Source organism: Coregonus clupeaformis, chromosome 17 (genome assembly GCF_020615455.1).
Source record: "Coregonus clupeaformis isolate EN_2021a chromosome 17, ASM2061545v1, whole genome shotgun sequence".
NCBI lineage: Eukaryota > Metazoa > Chordata > Actinopteri > Salmoniformes > Salmonidae > Coregonus > Coregonus clupeaformis.
The window spans coordinates 47,428,764-47,448,154 of NC_059208.1; the positions used below are offsets into that span (position 1 = coordinate 47,428,764).

Sequence of the window (19,391 nt, forward strand, 5' to 3'; positions counted from 1 at the left end):
CATTTGCTAACTAACACAGGGTGAACAGCTGCTGTGAATGCTCTCTATCAATAGCATAGACAGTGAGAAAGACCTGCCCAACAGCTCCGACTTTGTTGTGCATTTTCTAACTTGATAAATACTGCACCAAACACCTTAGTTAGATGCAACTAAAACATTCTAGACTCATTCTGGGGATTTTGAGGAAGTGAAATAGGCTCATTGGGGACAAACATCATTAACCAAATGCGGAATCGGTCAGGAAACACACCTGCAAGAATGAAATCTCATTCTTCTAATGAGCAACATAAAACCACACTTGCCAATCGGCGTGTTAAGTGGGTCTTTAACACCAAAATATGTGGAATCTTAATAGAAATTTTTTTTGGACATCCCTTGCACAGACATTGAGTGTAACATCATCCTCCATGTACCCACTTCAGTTTTCATGACTACCTCTGACATCTGTTATGACATGCTTCAGCCTGTTCATCATGTGTGAAGCAGGAAGGGATGAAGGGAGGTAGGAGGGCGATTGGAGGAAGAGAACGAATGAAGGATGATCCCCTCCATCTGTCACTGTCCTGCAGATCACAGAGAGTGCTGCAGATGGAACTAGGGAGTGAGAGAGAGGAGGAAGGAGAGGAGGAGGAATGGAGGGATAAATCTAGACAAGGCCATGAGCAGGACAGGGGAAGCGTGCCTTTCCTCTACGATACGGGGGTTAACTCGATACTTCCTACCTGAGTTATGATGCAAACAGCTAGGGCTTCTGGATGTGCTGCTCAGTCTGCCTGCAGTCCTCTACTATTGCCCAATCATTCCCTAGTTACGTCTCCTCTCTCTCTCTTTGCCGCTGCCTCCCTCCCTCTCTCCCTCCCTCCCTCTCTTCTCTAACTCTTCTTTTTCTCACTCTCTCTCTTTCCCTCTCTTATTTCACTCTCTATCCACATCTTATTTTTCTATTCCCCCTCTCTTTAATTCACATTGTCCTTTCTCTTTCTCTATCTCTATCCTGTTATTCTCTCTTTCCCCTGTGACCTCACCTCTCCCAACCTCCACATGTATCCTGATATCGTCCACAATCGTTCTTCGCTCTGTTTCATCTATTTAATCTCAAGTTATTTCATATTAAAAACATATCTCTTTATTATCCCCTCTCTTATCTATCTCTTTCGCTCCTCTTTCTTTCAGTAGTATTTTCTTCTATTCTCTCTTCACCTCTCCAAACCTAGATCCTGAGCCATCATTGAGATCAAGCTTTAGAACTTGCCTTGCCATTTGATTGATGTCATATTAAAAACAGTTATCTTTATTCCTTCCTGTTATCTCCATAGAAATCATCTCCATAGCAGTCATTCTTGTTGCTATGAGACAAGAAGTAATGACTTAGATCAAAAAGGAAAATAGCTTGCTAAGCCGCTACGTCAGCCTTCAAGTCCTCTGTAAGATGTAATACTACATGATCGCATCGCACTGGTGATTGCCACACAATATATTGGGCCTGTTATGAGAAGGAATAAGGTGCTTTCAGCCAAAGGATGAGAGACATGTGGAACAAGAGACTCCTCCAACCCCCCCTCCCCTCAACAACTCTCCCACCCACACACACACACTCATTCAAATTATCCGCAAACTCATAAACACTTGTTTAATATAGCAAAATGCTGACGTGGAATCCTTTTCACATCTGTTGCCTTCGTAAACACAACGGAATCAGAGTGAATTTATGGGTGATGGCCCTGTTAAAGCGTCTGGGCTGCCCCCCCCCAAAAAAAACATAGCCTAGCCGCCGTCTAACGGCTGAGTACAACCAGGAAAAAAATAGCAAAACAAATCCGACATTTAACGACAACGAACATTGGGAGATAATTAGGCTGAAAACAGAGCCAGACCTCAGTGGTTCCACCTGTCGTGCGGTATTCCTGTAGCGCTGCCAAGCGCCTAATAAAACAGCAGATTGAACCTCTGAGAGGCTAGACGACATAATGACCACCTCATTATTCACCCAGAGAAATTTTTTTCCTGAAATTACACGGAAATAAAGGACTAATAAGGAACTATTTTCTCTCAGTGTTTCTCTCAGAGCTCAGTGATTCACGTTGGGGGTGTAATCAGATCGTGGCATTCCGCCTAGCATGGTAATGTGTAATCAATGGAGGTAGACTATGTTTGCGTGGTTGTGATAAGACAAGCAGACATTTTGAACAAAAGATGTGCAGGTTGATTAGGGCCCGATTCATTCGATCAGACACGTTTCGTTTCTTTGACCTATCGTATCCATTTTCCCGAGGGTATCTCAAGGGTTAACGACACAGGGCTTAATTCAATGGTTATGGAATACTATTACCCCTCTCTCATATGAGTAGATGCTTCCTGTTTTAAGTTTAAATGCATATGTGGGTTTGTAAACAAATACACTTAGGAAACTCTGGTGGGCTCCATTGAACTTCAGCCTTAGTGGAGGTTGATAAGGCTGTCCTTAGATAATGGCCAGACCGAACAAGGGCTGAAGCAGCTTCTTTGTCTCTCTTACTTAGCACTTATACCACAGACATAAGAATGAGACACTTATGTGGACCGAGAGGGATCACAAAGTGATCCTAGGGCAGTGGGAGAAGGCAAGCTTCTGGAACTGGCTGTGTCCAGAACACATAAATCTAATTAAAGACACGGTGTAGTCTGTTACTTTACAAACAGCGTAGTGTCTATGCTTGCTTACCAAATGGCACCCTATTCCCTATATAGTGCACTACTTTTGTGGTCTGTCTGTCGGTCAATCAGTCAGTCTGTGTATGCTTTGTCAAAGGGCACCTTCAGATGTCTGGGTCATAGAGTTACATTTAGAATCCCTGTGAATTATAGGCTCTCTTTGGTCCGGGTGATGTAACACATAACAAATTACACTTCTACTGTGGAACATCCAGCAGGCAGATGAAGTGCCTACTAGCTACACTGTGACTAACTGCTGTTCTAAAAGCAGGGATTCAGTCCTTCCACTGAATCCTCTCCCATGTTACTACTCCAAACAAACCAACATGAACAGACCACCACCCCACCACCAGGAATGAAAGGAAAGAAGGATGGATGGGGTGAAGGGGTTGCCATGAATTTGACAGTATCTTACAGGCAGCTCATGGCGAGTAAAATTCTGTATTTCATATTACAGTACACCTACTGTAATATAAATACGGTATCATAGCAAGTACCGTATGATGACACACAGCACAGTGCCGTAAAATTGACGATATTATGCTGTAAAAAAGTAAATGCTATAACATTCATTGAGGGGAGAGGTTTATATTTCACAGTATTTTACTGTAATTACAAGTGATTGGTGCAAGCAGGTTGGCTGGTTGATAAAGTGTTTACACTTCACAGCATATTAATGAATATTTTGTGTTTTATATCAGTGGTTCCCAAACTGTGGGGCACAAGGGGTCGGCAGGAACTCAGTCCGGCTTTAAACGTACTCTTGAAAGTTGTAATAGTAGAATGCACAAGGTGCCATTTCTAAATTATTTAGTCATTGCATACCTTAGAGATCTATTTATAACTTGTCAGAAATGTCCAGATTAACTAGCCCATGAAGCTAAAAAAAATTTATTAAGGTTTTTTAGCCCATAGATATTGTTGTAATTTTTTAGTCACTCAAATATCACATGAATACACATTAGACATGGCAAAAAGTATATAATTGCAAGAAAATTTGCTTTAAAACTGCAACATTTTCTTTGCACCCAATGACAAAATGTGTAGAATTGCAGGAAATAAGCTTTAAACCTGCACAATTCTCTACACCAACAAGAGGTGTGTGAATAGTTTGTGTCATGGGGGGGATGTAACATTACTCTGTCTAACATTACTCTGTCTAACATTACTCTGTCTAACACAACTCTGTCTAACATTACTCTGTCTCAACCTTTTTCTTAGAATCAGGAAGACATGGTAGAATGGATTTCAGGAATTCTACAGTTGAAAGACAAATGGAACGCTGGATGGTTTTGACTGTCTGATATGCACATTCCCTGTGAATGTGATCTGTCTAATGTGGAGTGGAGGGGCTTGGAGAGGCTTGCATGGCTGTCACTGCACTGCTCCAATGTAAACACAGTAATATTTACTCACTCTGAACTACTGACAAGACAGAAAAACATTCTTTCAGAAAACCATTAGCTTTCTTCCTTTCACTAAAGACTGAGGGGCTAACAAGGAGGCATTCACATCATAGAGAGAGGGTAGAGAGGAAGAATATGGCTGTAGTTTCAGTGAAGAGGAGAGAATAAAGTGAATGGAAATAATGGAAAGCAAGAGAGAGAAGCTGAAGAGAGAGAGAGAGAGAGAGAGAGAGAGAGACAGAGAGAGAGACAGAGAGAGAGACAGAGAGAGAGAGAGAGAGAGAGAGAGAGAGAGAGAGAGAGAGAGAGAGAGAGAGAGAGAGAGAGAGAGAGAGAGAGAGAGAGAGAGAGAGAGAGAGAGAGAGAGAGAGAGAGAGAGAGAGAGAGAGAGAGAGAGAGAGAGAGAGACGGAGACGTGCAGGCCTCAGAGAGAAACCTCAGCTCTTCATCCACTGTGGTCTGAGAACATGAAAGCTGCATGTCGATTGATCTCAGACTTGAATGCCTCTCACAACTTCATAAAAAATACACCGCTTGGAAACTATATTCCCCCTCTCCCTCCCTGCCTCTCTCCCTCTCCATCTGATCTCTCTTTCCCTCCCCGTTCCTCTGATTCTTTCTTTGATATTAAAGTGCTGTGTGGATTCCAGTCTGGGCTAAGGGAAATGCTTTGTAGTATCCATAGCCAGGTGCTTGGCCTATTGGTCAGACTTACTCCAGAAACTCTCTCCCTTCCCTCCACCCTCCTTCTCTCTCCTCATCCTCTCTCCCTCCCCCTAGCCAAAAAAATGATTCTATGTAGCTTTTAGGTAGGCTAAAGTATAACTTCCTCTGTCTTGCTTCACCTACAGGTACAGCAGGTGAGTGAACACAGAGGAGCAGGAATAACTGAGAGAGTCTCAGGTCCAGTCCACCTACTTGACAGTTAGGCCGGGATTCAATCAAAGGTACATTGACGACAAGCACACTGGACTTGGCTTTTTAAGATAATTTATGCTTGAGCCAACATCTCCAGGGCACTCGTCAAAAGTAGTGCACTATAAAGGGAGTATGGTGCCATTTACGACAGAACCCATGGCTGAAAAAGCATCCCATAGGTCAAAACGCCATAAGTCATCCTTCCATTACGTTTACTAAATGACAGCCATGAATATCGTACATCCAAAAAACTATGTATGTACTGTAAGTACCTTCTTACAGTACATATCAAACATCTCTGGAAGGGTTGTAGAGGCTGCACTGTTGAAGAGGAATTTGACCTTATACCATCTTTAAATGTGAAGTAGTCCATCTCTCTTTGAACTCTCTCTCTCTCTCTCTCTCTCTCTCTCTCTCTCTCTCTCTCTCACACACACACACACACACCTGCTCTCTATGCTCGTTCCTCATTTATCACTGCACATCTCTTGGCCAGCTACCACTTGTCAATCAAAACACATAAGACCATAACACCTCCTCACCTGCCACTGGGTGCTCAGTGACCTACCGTGACCCAGGAAATGTGACCAATTAAAGAGGTCACAAGGTCGAACCCCAACTCACTTTCCAGGGATTTTTTTGTGCCGTCTCTCCCATTTGGTATGGTCTCCCAGTGCTCTCAAAGTGCTTCTGTATAGAGCCAGATGTTTCCCCGACTTAAGAATTAAATAATGTATTTTTATTTTGTGACCCAAAGCTACTTACTTAGAAATGTCTAAATGTTAGACTATAAATAAATGTTCGAGTTTTTCCTGGTCAGTTTGAGGAACAACTCAGGACTCTAATATTAAGTCTCCATGCTATCCCAGTGTCTTTGTTTTTCTCATGTGTTGCTACTGCCATGGCAGACACCTCGGGGCAGCATAAGCGGTTGGAGTGGAGTGTTTTACGCTCCATAACGCGGTCGGCACATTCATTCCCACCACGCTGTCAGTGGCTTTTCCCTAATCGGAGGCAGGAATTTTAACAGCAGGCTCATAAATGGACCGCCGTTCCTCGTCTCCCGACACCGAAACACAGAATTACAGAGAAATCCATCGTATTGGTTACCAGCTCGATAAAAATAGAGAGTTTCCTCTCTCCATCTCTCAATTTCTTACTAGTTATTTTTCAACTTGCTCTTAATTAACTCTCACCTTCTGTCTCTGTAAATTACGATCTGTGTCTCTCTCGGCATCTTTCACTCTGTCATTGAAGGAAGGAGATGGTCCTGGGTCAACCTCCATTTTAAGTGCAAACAGAGAAGAGAAAGTTAACAAAATAAGGGAACGTCAAATAGTTTCCCCTTAGCTGACAAGCTAAAAAAGATGATTGCTCAGCTCACCCCAAAACTCATCACAACCCCATCCCAACCGCATCTAAAGCAACTTGATGTTCTCCCTCACTAGAGAGGAGTTGGATTGGAGAACAAGCACAGATTACTTCATTCTGATCGACCAATCACCATTAATATGATAGCCATCGCGGTCATTTTCTTCAAAGAGAAGAAGCGGTGTAGAGAGAGAGGGAGGGAGGGAGGTAGGTAGGGGTGGAAAGAGAAGAGGGGGTGAAGGGAGGGAAGGAGGGAGGGGTGGAAAGGGGGTGCTGTGTATCAGTGGAGAGAGAACCCATATCCATGCCTCTAATGCTAACCTGAATCATTTCCATACCACAGGCTGCATCCCAGATGGCACCCTATTTCCTAAATAGTGCACTACTTTTGACCAGAGCCCTATGGGTGCCATTTGGGACTCACACACAGTCTGGTCTGGTCCAGGATCCAACAGAACACTGACTGGACGACCTAAAGTAACCTCAATGTTCTCCCAAAAATATGCAGAGGTATGTGTGTGTGTGAGTGTGCATGTGTGCGTGCGTATGCGTGTATGCGTGCGTGCTCGTCAGTGTGTGCGTGCTGAGGCAGGGGGAGCCGTGTCCTCAATAATACTGGTATGACGTGCCTTTATCAATCATCTATGGGGAAACAGAAACCAGACAGAGATACCAACCACTAGGGAAGAACATGGTAATAGAGATCCAGTTTGAATTCAACCGAGGAGAAACCTCTCAATAGACTAAAACAAAGACAACCTACCAGACCTAAACAACAGTGTATCTTATTAAGACTCTTAAATCACATGGTATTTCAGAGCTCACAACTTTCTCAGATAGGGTATGGGGGAGGAAACTGGTGATGTGTGTGTGTGTGTGTGTGTGTGTGTGTGTGTTGCTGTGACGGTAATGCCCTAACAGTGCAGTCTGTGTGTGTGTGTGTGTGTGTGTGTGTGTGTGTGTGTGTGTGTGTGTGTGTGTGTGTGTGTTGCTGTGACGGTAATGCCCTAACAGTGCAGTCTGTGTGTGTGTGTGTGTGTTTGTGTGTTTGTGTGTGTGTGTGTTGCTGTGACGGTAATGCCCTAACAGTGCAGTCGTGTGTGTGTGTGTGTGTGTGTGTGTGTGTGTGTGTGTGTGTGTGTGTGTGTGTGTGTGAGAGTGTGTACATGTGAGCAGCACTAGGAGTGAGTTAAAGTGTGTGAATGAGAAACAGGGAGAGGGGAGGTGGGTTTGGGGTTCAGTTCTGCTATAGCAATTATCTTGTTCCTCAAACTTACCATTTAATGGAAACCCTAGGACTGCGCCAAACTACACGCCTGTCTTCAGGTATGAACCTCCAAAACTGGTCTCTCTCTCTCTCTCTCTCTCTCTCTCTCTCTCTCTCTCTCTCTCTCTCTCTCTCTCTCTCTCTCTCTCTCTCTCTCTTTCGTTCATAAAAAAAAATGTATTTTCATTGACTTCACAAAGTTGCTGTAAGTTCCACAGGTGTGGAGAAAGAAACTCTTGTTACGGATAGGGTTTTCCTCTCTCTCATTCTCGAATTCCCTCTGTCCCTCTCTATTATATTGCTAATGACATGTGAATGTGGTACCATTCATTACTATACAGTCAGCAGTAGGCATGTGTATATTTCCATTAAGAACATCATGCATGGTGTTGAGTATTCAGCTAAAGATCCAATACCTGTCTCAATACTGTGAAGTGGTTGCCTTTCCTGGTCTCCTTTCATTCACTGCATAGGTGTCCACTGCTTTCACCTGTCATAAAGAGACAAGGACAGGAAGCTATAGGTATAGTTATGACTGTTGAGACACAGCCCAGGACCCCAAGTCAAAATACAAATCTCTCCCCCTGATCTTCCTTCTAACAACGTAATTTTAACTCCCTGAATTGAGTTGTAATGGATATGACCCCACCGCTACTGTCTGGTCTGTGTGGTACAGGGAGAAAGAGGGTCCTACTGGTCTTTCCTACTGTCTGACTGGAGTCACATTGAGACAGGCCATGCTAATGGTCTCTCCTACTGTCTGACTGGAGTCACATTGAGACAGGCCATGCTACTGGTCTCTCCTACTGTCTGACTGGAGTCACATTGAGACAGGCCATGCTACTGGTCTCTCCTGCTGCTTGTTGTTCTGTCACTTCACTGGCGGTCTATAGGTATGGCGCCCACTGAGGGAGGCATGGGGTTTGAACAGTGGCAACATTCAATAGTTTAGCCACTGTTCTCCAATTGAGCAATACAACTATGGTAACCCAGACAGAGAGATGAAAGGAGGGGGGGAGAGAGGGGTGTTGGTGCTTAACCAAATATGCCACCACAGACATTTGCCCTAGTCTGCCATGAAATATGCCCCATGAGGAGAGGTGGTACACATATGCAGACATTAAGCCAGACGCTGAGCCACAAGCATACAGTACACACATCATTACATAATACACAAGCACACACACACACACAGTGTTTTCTGGAGGCGATTCAGATCCCTTTGGAAGCCAGACACACACACGCTCCCCTCCTCCAATTCGGAGTAAGGGATCTGAGAGCGGGAGAGAGAGGGAGAGCGAGAGAGACAGACAGAGAGAGAGAGAGAGAGAGAGACAGAGAGAGAGCGAGAGAGAGAGAGAGAGAGAGAGAGAGAGAGAGAGAGAGAGAGAGCGAAAGGGAGGGAGGGAGGGAGGGAGGGAGGGAGGGAGGGAGGGAGGGAGGGAGGGAGGGAGGGAGGGAGGGAGGGAGGGAGGGAGGGAGGGAGGGAGGGAGGGAGGTAAAAAGGAGAGAGAGTCAGAGAGAGTGAGGCTGAAGGACGTCAAATGAAAAGATAATTACCTGAGTCTCAGGACTAGGCTGCCCACAAACGACCCCTTAATGACTCAAAGTCCTGATGCATGCAAGTAACCCACAAAACCTCTCTTTCCTCTCAAATCACTCATCCGCTGCTGAGAAAGCCTCTGAGTCCGCCTGACACGCCTCTTTAGTATAACTCTGTATGGTTTGTACCAGAATGTGTTTACTTAGGTTTGGGGAGAGGGGGCGAAAACCAAACGCTCTCAAGTTTTCTGACAAAGCAACCAACCCCTCCTCAACCATTTCCCCCCTTCTTCTCCAACTTCGCTATTCCCCTTCTCCACCTCTCTCTCCTCCCCAATTCCCTCTCTCTACCTCCTTCCCCCTCTCCACCTCTTTCCCCCTTTCCACCTCCACCTCCTCACCCTCAACCCACAAGTTAAAGATAAAACATCTATGAGAATCTATGGGAGAAGGAGCCTGCGTTGCGTTTGTACAAGCTACAGTTAGCTTTTCACATGTAGAAGGTGAAAAGGATGAATCACGCTGAACTGTAGGTCACTAGCGGTTTTAAGATGGAATTCACGACTCTGAGGGTTACACTGTGGCCGTTTGGAATGGCACAGGGACAGGGAGAGTACAGGGCCAACTATAAGTACTTTACCAGCGATATGTTTTACTGTACCACAGCTCTTTTACACATGCTATTACTCTACATGGCTGTAGTCATGGTTCTCTCTCTAACTTTCTCTGGCCAGAAGATATGACACTTCAACACTGAAACACAAAACAACCCAGTTTTTGTGTTGTGTTCATCCTCTCTCTAACTGGTCTCTTAGGTCCCAAATGGCACCCTACATTCTCTATGGGCACTGGTCAAAAATAGTGCACTATATAAGAAATAGGGTGCAACTTGGGACACACCTTATTCTGACATATGTGAAAATTGCTATTTTTTTTCATGTGATTTTAACCAGAGTAGGCATTGCCTACTAATTGCCATTTTCCCATATGTTGATGTTGGGTAGTGCTGGAGATTATGAATTTGAAGTAGACATTTAACCAGTCAGAGTTAATGCTTAAACTAAACTGTATTTTTTTTACATTTAGGTTTTGATTCATTCACTGACTGGATAAAGCCTGCAGTGGGTCTTGATTCATTCACTGACTGGATAAAGCCTACAGTGGGTCTTGATTAATTCACTGACTGGATAAAGCCTACAGTGGGTCTTGATTAATTCACTGACTGGATAAAGCCTACAGTGGGTCTTGATTAATTCACTGACTGGATAAAGCCTACAGTGGGTCTTGATTCATTCCCAGTCTTGTGTGTAATCTCAATAACAAAATGTTCACAGAAAATGGGAGCTCTTGTGGCACGGCATGTAATGCCACTGTAATCCTCTACACGGAGGGGTCAGAGTGTGTGTATGTGTGTGTTTGTGTCTGTGTCTATGTCTATGTCCATGTCCTCTATGTGTGTATTTGTCTGTGTTTGTCTCTTTCTCTGTGTGTGTGTGTGTGTGGCCGTGTGTGGCTGTGTGTGTGTGTGCTCATGTGTCAGAGGAGAAATGGGAGGGGGGGCAGAGGCTTTGTCCGTGGGAGAGATGTGGGCACCAGAGGAGTGCCAACAACTAACCCTAGAGAGAGCCAGGGATAGAGGAAAGAGAGAAACAGAGATAGAAAGAGGAGCTGGAGAAAGATAAGACAGACAGAGAAAGAGTGGCAGTGAAGGAGACAGAAATATAGAGAAGGAGGGAAGAGAGAGAGAATGAAAGAATGAGGGAGATGTAATTGCTTTGACAACCACCTTGGATACAACCAGTCTCCATCAACCTTCTTGACGTCCATCCATTTCCACCCCTCCCCTACACCAACATTAACACCCGAGTCTGGATTGTACGGTATGAGATTCTTGTGTTTAGACGGCTTCCCAGCGTTCCCTGGGGTTGAGAACAGTGCAAATAGACATAATGCCGTAATAACAGAGGTCGGAATGCAGCAGCGTACATGTGGTTGTTGGGCTTGGATAGAGATTTAAGGTTTTGAGGCAGACAGATAAACCCCTTTTCCTGTTACACATTGGTCTGGTCTGACATGTTGTCTTCTGAGAGAGAGAGAGAGAGGGAGGGTTGGAGAGAGAGTGAGAGTGAGAGAGGTAGAGAGCGAGATGCAGATGAGAGAGAGGAGGGGGTGGAGAGGAGGAGAGAAATGGAGAGAGAGATGGAGAGATGGATAGAGAGAGAGAGCTCTTTGTCTGTAAATGGGGAGATGAATGATTCACAGCAGACTAGTCCATAAGCCTCTACGACCACACTGGCGTCTATAAGTACTCCCTCAGGAGGGGGAGAACAAAAATGATTGTCGTTTAGGATGGAGGGAGCTTGAACTTTTCCCACCCTCCTGCGTTCACTAAATTTCCCCTCCAGACTGGAGCCCTCAACGCCCTCCGAGGGAAGGAAAGGAGAGAACGAGGGATGAAGAAAGAGAAAGGAGAGATCGAGACACAAAGAACAGACAAGAAAACAAACATTGTCTGACTTTCACTTTTTATTTTCCCTCTCCCTCTCTACCTTTCTCTCTCCCTTCTCCCTCTCTCCCTTTCTCTCTCCCCTCTCCCTGTCTCCCTTTCTATCTCCCCTCTCCCTCTCTCCCTTTCGCTCTCCCCTCTCTCCCTTTCTCTCTCCCCTCTCCCTCTCTCCCTTTCACTCTCCCCTCTCCCTCTCTACCTTTCTCTCTCCCCTATCCTCTCCCTCTCTCCCTTTCTCTCTCCCCTCTCCCTGTCTCCCTTTCTCTCTCCTCTCTCCCTCTCTAACTTTCTCTCTCCCCTATCCTCTCCCTCTCTCCCGTTCTCTCTCCCCTCTCCCTGTCTCCCTTTCTCTCTCCCCTCTCCCTCTCTCCCTTTCTCTCTCTCCTCTCCCTCTAACTTTCTCTCTCCCCTATCCTCTCCCTCTCTCCCTTTCTCTCGCCCCTCTCCCTGTCTCCCTTTCTCTCTCCCCTCTCCCTCTCTAACTTTCTCTCTCCCCTATCCTCTCACTCTCTCCCTTTCTCTCTCCCCTCCCCTCTCTCCCCTCTCCCCTCTCCCTCTCTCCCTTTCTCTCTCCCTCTCTCCCTTTCTCTCTCCCCTCTCCCTCTCTAACTTTCCCTTTCCCCTATCCTCTCCCTCTCTCCCTTTCTCTCTCCCCTCCCCTCTCTCCCCTCTCTCCCCTCTCCCTCTCTACCTTTCCCTATCCCCTCCCCTCTCTCCCCTCTCTCCCCTCTCTCCCCTCTCCCTGTCTACCTTTCTCTCTCCCCTCTCCCTCTCTACCTTTCTCTCTCCCCTCTCTCCCCTCTCTCCCCTCTCTCTCTCTACCTTTCTCTCTTTCCCTCTCTCCCTCTCTTTCTGTTTCCCTCAGTCTACCTAATAAGGGGACTATGGTTTTATTGGAATGGCATAAACGGCCCTTAAAATGCTGTTTGAATGACTAGTGTAAGTGAGTGTCTGCAAGTGTGTGTGTGTGTGTGTGTGTGTGTGTGTGTGTGTGTGTGTGTGTGTGTGTGTGTGTGTGTGTGTGTGTGTGTGTGTGTGTGTGTGTGTGTGTGTGTGTGTGTGTGTGTGATTGTGACTGCAAACCCTTTTCCATGTGCAATGCTATATTTCTTTCACCTCCTACCTCACCTATTCTGAGGTTCACCTCATGTCCCACAATGGTGGTTGCACTTTATTTTTCAAATGGGTTTTTCTTCCCTAACCATGCCACAGGGAAAACAGATTGCCTCTCACACACAGGATGTGGTAATGGCTACTATTTGCTTATCTCGCAAACACACGTGTGCAAATACAAGGCAGTCTAGTCTAGTCTAGACAGATACTTTCAGTAGTTCTCATTTAGGGGAAATCTTTAGCAGCTGGCTTAAGATATCTGTCTAGGACCTGGTTGTGGTACAGATGCAGAATAATATCTTTCAACCCACATTCTCATGTGTCATGTGGCTGTTTGTTTACAGTTATAGACTATGAGCTAGCATTAATTACAGTTATAGACTATGAGCTAGCATGAATTACATTTATGGACTATGAGCTAGCATTATTTACAGTTATAGACTATGAACTAGCATGAATTACAGTGACAGACCATGAGCTAGCATTCATTACTGTTACAGTGAGGGAAAAAAGTATTTGATCCCCTGCTGATTTTGTACGTTTGCCCACTGACAAAGAAATTATCTGTCTATAATTTTAGTTTATTTGAACAGTGAGAGACAGAATAACAACAAAAAAATCCAGAAAAAAAACGCATGTCAAAAATGTTATGAATTGATTTGCATTTTAATGAGGGAAATAAATATTTGACCCCCTCAATCAGAAAGATTTCTGGCTCCCAGGTTTCTTTTATACAGGTAATGAGCTGAGATTAGGAGCACACTCTTAAAGGGAGTGCTCCTAATCTCAGCTTGTTACCTGTATAAAAGACACCAGTCCACAGAAGCAATCAATCAATCCGATTCCAAACTCTCCACCATGGCCAAGACCAAAGAGCTCTCCAAGGATGTCAGGGACAAGATTGTAGACCTACACAAGGCTGGAATGGGCTACAAGACCATCGGCAAGCAACTTGGTGAGAAGGTGACAACAGTTGGTGCGATTATTCGCAAATGGAAGAAACACAAAATAACTGTCAATCTCCCTCGGCCTGGGGCTCCATTGCAAGATCTCACCTCGTGGAGTTGCAATGATCATGAGAACGGTGAGGAATCAGGCCAGAACTACACGGGAGGATCCTGTCAATGATCTCAAGGCAGCTGGGACCATAGTCACCAAGAAAACAATTGGTAACACACTACGCCGTGAAGGACTGAAATCCTGCAGCGCCCGCAAGGTCCCCCTGCTCAAGAAAGCACATATACAAGGCCGTCTGAAGTTTGCCAATGAACATCTGAATGATTCAGAGGAGAACTGGGTGAAAGTGTTGTGGTCAGATGAGAACAAAATCGAGCTCTTTGGAATCAAATCAACTCGCCGTGTTTGGAGGAGGAGGAATGCTGCCTATGACCCCAAGAACACCATCCCCACCGTCAAACATGGAGGTGGAAACATTATGCTTTGGGGGTGTTTTTCTGCTAAGGTGACAGGACAACTTCACCGCATCAAAGGGACGATGGACGGGGCCATGTACCGTCAAATCTTGGGTGACAACCTCCTTCCCTCAGCCAGGGCATTTAAAAAGGGTTGTGGATGGGCATTCCAGCATGACAATGACCCAAAACACATGGCCAAGGCAACAAAGGAGTGGCTCAAGAAGAATCACATTAATGTCCTGGAGTGGCCTAGCCAGTCTCCAGACCTTAATCCCATAGAAAATCTGTGGAGGGAGCTGAAGGTTCGAGTTGCCAAATGTCAGCCTCGAAACCTTAATGACTTGGAGAAGATCTGCAAAGAGGAGTGGAACAAAATTCCTTCTGAGATGTGTGCAAACCTGGTGGCCAACTACAAGAAACGTCTGACCTCTGTGATTGCCAACAAGGGTTTTGCCACCAAGTACTAAGTCATGTTTTGCAGAGGGGTCAAATACTTATTTCCCTAATTAAAATGCAAATCAATTCATAACATTTTTGACATGCGTTTTTCTGGATTTTTTTGTTGTTATTCTGTCTCCCACTGTTCAAATAAACCTACCATTAAAATTATAGACTGATCATGTCTTTGTCAGTGGGCAAACGTACAAAATCAGCAGGGGATCAAATACTTTTTTCCTTCACTGTATAGACTATGATCTAGCATTCATTACAGTTATAGACTATGTGGTAGCATGAATTATGGTGTCTTATTAGAAGATAAACTTATTTTTGAGATTTGTAAAGGTCTATGAGTAGTGCTAGGTGTTTTTCCTGACTTAATCAGGTATAACTCTGGGCCCTTGTGTTTACCCACAACTACTAGGTCATAACTAGGCTGTTCCTAGGGCCTATAGGCTATAGCTGGGACCAATAGTTTTCCCTCATCAAACAACATTTTCAGGAAAAGCTCCTGGCCCTAGATAGGAGCAGCACTTTGCTTGTCATTGGGTTAGTACTGCAGAATAAGGAGAGATAACATTTCTCTTTGAGATGACTTGCAGAGGTGATGTAACTGAGCAACCCCTTGCTGACAAACAGGCATCTCCAAGCCTACAGACAGTCTCTGTGGTGTTATACAAGTCTCTCTGTCCTGCGTATTCACTCAGCCAGCAGAAATGCATTGTGTGACGCTGTGCTGTTCTCCTTTCCGCAGAAGACACACTCACTGAGAAAATGACTAACACATACCAGAGAGAAGAAGGAGAGAGGGAGAGAGAGAAAGAGAGAGACAGAGACAGAGAGGGGAAGAGGGAGACAGAAAGAGTGAGAGAGCTGAAGGAACGAGTAGGACAGGGGACTACGGTGTATATGAGGTGACTGGCTGTACACGAGACATGACAACATGCATTCCCTCCCATGACTACCATTAAAGAGGAGACAGAGAGGCATACATACAGACATACACTACATGACTACCATTAGAGAGGAGACAGAGAGGCAGACATACAGACATACACTACATGACTACCATGAGAGAGGAGACAGAGAGGCAGACATACACTACATGACTACCATGAGAGAGGAGACAGTGAGGCAGACATACAGACATACACTACATGACTACCATGAGAGAGGAGACAGTGAGGCAGACATACAGACATACACTACATGACTACCATGAGAGAGGAGACAGTGAGGCAGACATACAGACATACACTAAATGACTACCATGAGAGGGAGGGGGGATAGAGACAGAGATACATACATGTTGTTGTGTGTGTGTGGGCATGAGTGTGTGCATTGGTGGTGTGTGTATGTGTCTCTGCAAATGTGTGTGTGTTCCTCTGTGTGTGTGCCTGAGTTTTCTTGTGCGTGTTTCTTGTAAGTGGGCATATGTCTAAACAAGTACATACTGTATGTTCTCCAAGTGTGTGTTTGCAGACTAGACAAAAAGGTAAAGAACCTGACAAGAACTCTCTGCTTGGCCTTGCCTGGACAATATACATAAATACTGTAGTCCCCACACAGACTGAGAATCATTATCTTCACATTAGAATCAATGCAGAAAGAGAAAATAAAAGACAATGTGAATTGAATTCACAGACGGACAGAAACCGCTAATGATCTGTTGTGTCTGGCAGGACTGAGAACTATTTGGACAATTGGACCCTGGCAGAGTCGCAAGCAACATTATTTTCTCTTTATCTCTCGCTCTCCCTTTCTCTGAATAATCTTATTGAGACCAGTGAAAGGTGGGAGAAATGGAGGGAGAGATGGAGAGATGGAGGGAGCAGATGGAGAGATGGAGGGAGAGATGGAGAGATGGAGGGAGCAGATGGAGAGATGGAGGGAGAGATGAGAGATGGAGGGAGCAGATGAAGAGATGGAAGGAGCAGATGGAGAGATGGAGAGATGGAGGGAGAGATGGAGATATGGAGGGAGCAGATGGAGAGATGGAGAGAAGGAGGGAGAGATGGAGAGATGGAGGGAGCAGATGGAGAGATGGAGGGAGAGATGGAGAGATGGAGGGAGAGATGGAGAGATGGAGGGAGCAGATAGAGAGATGGAGGGAGGGATGGAGAGATGGAGGGAGAGATAGAGAGATGGAGGGAGCAGATGGAAAGATGGAGTGAGCAGATTGAGAGATGGAGAGATGGAGGGAGAGATGGAGAGATGGAGGTAGCAGATGGAGAGATGGAGGGAGCAGATGGAGAGATGGAGAGATGGAGAGATGGAGAGATGGAGAGATGGAGAGATGGAGGGAGCAGATGGAGAGATGGAGGGAGAGATGGAGAGATGGAGGGAGAGATGGAGAGATGGAGGGAGTTGATGGAGAGATGGAGGGAGAGATTGAGAGATGGAGGGAGAGATGGAGATATGGAGGGAGCAGATGGAGAGATGGAAATGCATTGTGTGACGCTGTGCTGTTCTCCTTTCCGCAGAAGACACACTCACTGAGAAAATGACTAACACATACCAGAGAGAAGAAGGAGAGAGGGAGAGAGAGAAAGAGAGAGACAGAGACAGAGAGGGGAAGAGGGAGACAGAAAGAGTGAGAGAGCTGAAGGAACGAGTAGGACAGGGGACTACGGTGTATATGAGGTGACTGGCTGTACACGAGACATGACAACATGCATTCCCTCCCATGACTACCATTAAAGAGGAGACAGAGAGGCATACATACAGACATACACTACATGACTACCATTAGAGAGGAGACAGAGAGGCATACATACAGACATACACTACATGACTACCATGAGAGAGGAGACAGTGAGGCAGACATACAGACATACACTAAATGACTACCATGAGAGAGGTGACAGAGAGGCAGACATACAGACATACACTAAATGACTACCATGAGAGAGGTGAAAGTGAGGCAGACATACAGACATACACTACATGACTACCATGAGAGAGGAGACAGTGAGGCAGACATACAGACATACACTACATGACTACCATGAGAGAGGAGACAGCGAGGCATACATACAGACATACACTACATGACTACCATTAGAGAGGAGACAGAGAGGCATACATACAGACATACACTACATGACTACCATTAGAGAGGAGACAGCGAGGCAGACATACAGACATACACTACATGACTACCATGAGAGAGGAGACAGTGAGGCAGACATACAGACATACACTACATGACTACCATGAGAGAGGTGACAGTGAGGCAGACATACAGACATACACTACATGACTACCATGAGAGAGGAGACAGTGAGGCAGACATACAGACATACACTACATGACTACCATTAAAGAGGAGACAGAGAGGCAGACATACAGACATACACTACATGACTACCATGAGAGAGGAGACAGAGAGGCAGACATACAGACATACACTACATGACTACCATGAGAGAGGAGACAGTGAGGCAGACATACAGACATACACTACATGACTACCATTAAAGAGGAGACAGTGAGGCAGACATACAGACATACACTACATGACTACCATTAAAGAGGAGACAGTGAGGCAGACATACAGACATACACTACATGACTACCATTAAAGAGGAGACAGCGAGGCAGACATACACTACATGACTACCATGAGAGGGAGGGGGGATAGAGACAGAGATACATACATGTTGTTGTGTGTGTGGGGGCATGAGTGTGTGCATTGGCGGTGTGTGTATGTGTCTCTGCACATGTGTGTGTTCCTCTGTGTGTGTGCCTGAGTTTTCTTGTGGGTGTTTCTTGTAATTGGGCATATGTCTAAACAAGTACATACTGTATGTTCTCCAAGTGTGTGTTTGCAGACTAGACAAAAAGGTAAAGAACCTGACAAGAACTCTCTGCTTGGCCTTGCCTGGACAATATACATAAATACTGTAGTCCCCATTAGAATCAATGCAGAAAGAGAAAATAAAAGACAATGTGAATTGAATTCACAGACGGACAGAAACCGCTAATGAACTGTTGTGTCTGGCAGGACTGAGAACTATTTGGACAATTGGACCCTGGCAGAGTTGCAAGCAACATTATTTTCTCTTTATCTCTCGCTCTCCCTTTCTCTGAATAATCTTATTGAGACCAGTGAAAGGTGGGAGAGATGGAGAGAGAGATGGAAGGAGCAGATGGAGAGATGGAGGGAGAGATAGAGAGATGGAGAGATGGAGGGAGCAGATGGAGAGATGGAGGGAGAGATGAGAGATGGAGGGAGCAGATGGAGAGATGGAGGGAGCAGATGGAGAGATGGAGAGATGGAGGGAGAGATGGAGAGATGGAGGGAGAGATGGAGAGATGGAGGGAGCAGATGGAGAGATGGAGAGATGGAGAGATGGATGGAGTAGATGGAGAGATGGAGGGAGAGATGGAGAGATGGAGGGAGAGATGGAGAGATGGAGGGAGAGATGGAGAGATGGAGAGATGGAGGGAGTTGATGGAGAGATGGAGGGAGAGATTGAGAGATGGAGGGAGAGATGGAGAGATGGAGGGAGCAGATTGAGAGATGGAGGGAGCAGATGGAGAGATGGAGAGAGAGATGGAGAGATGGAGGGAGCAGATGGAGAGATGGAGGGAGCAGATGGAGAGATGGAGGAAGAGATGGAGAGATGGAGGGAGAGATGGAGAGATGGAGGGAGCAGATGGAGAGATGGAGGGAGCAGATGGAGAGATGGAGGGAGAGATGGAGAGATGGAGGGAGCAGA

The 19,391-nt window shown here is 45.5% G+C and overlaps 1 protein-coding gene across 4 annotated transcripts in view; it reads right to left on the reverse strand.

Moving 5' to 3' along the window:
• LOC121586671 (collagen alpha-2(VIII) chain) overlaps window positions 1-19,391 on the reverse strand; it is a 120,965-nt gene that overhangs the window by 45,789 nt on the left and 55,785 nt on the right. For 2 of the 4 annotated variants that reach the window (XM_041903585.1, XM_041903583.1), the window contains one exon: window positions 8,070-8,143. The exons of 1 other annotated variant lie outside the window; for it this stretch is intronic. The gene's annotated coding sequence lies outside the window, so the exon portion shown is untranslated. Of the gene's footprint in view, window positions 1-8,069; window positions 8,144-9,213; window positions 9,324-19,391 lie in introns of those variants that run through there. One more of the 4 variants, XM_041903586.1, reaches the window with a different exon arrangement.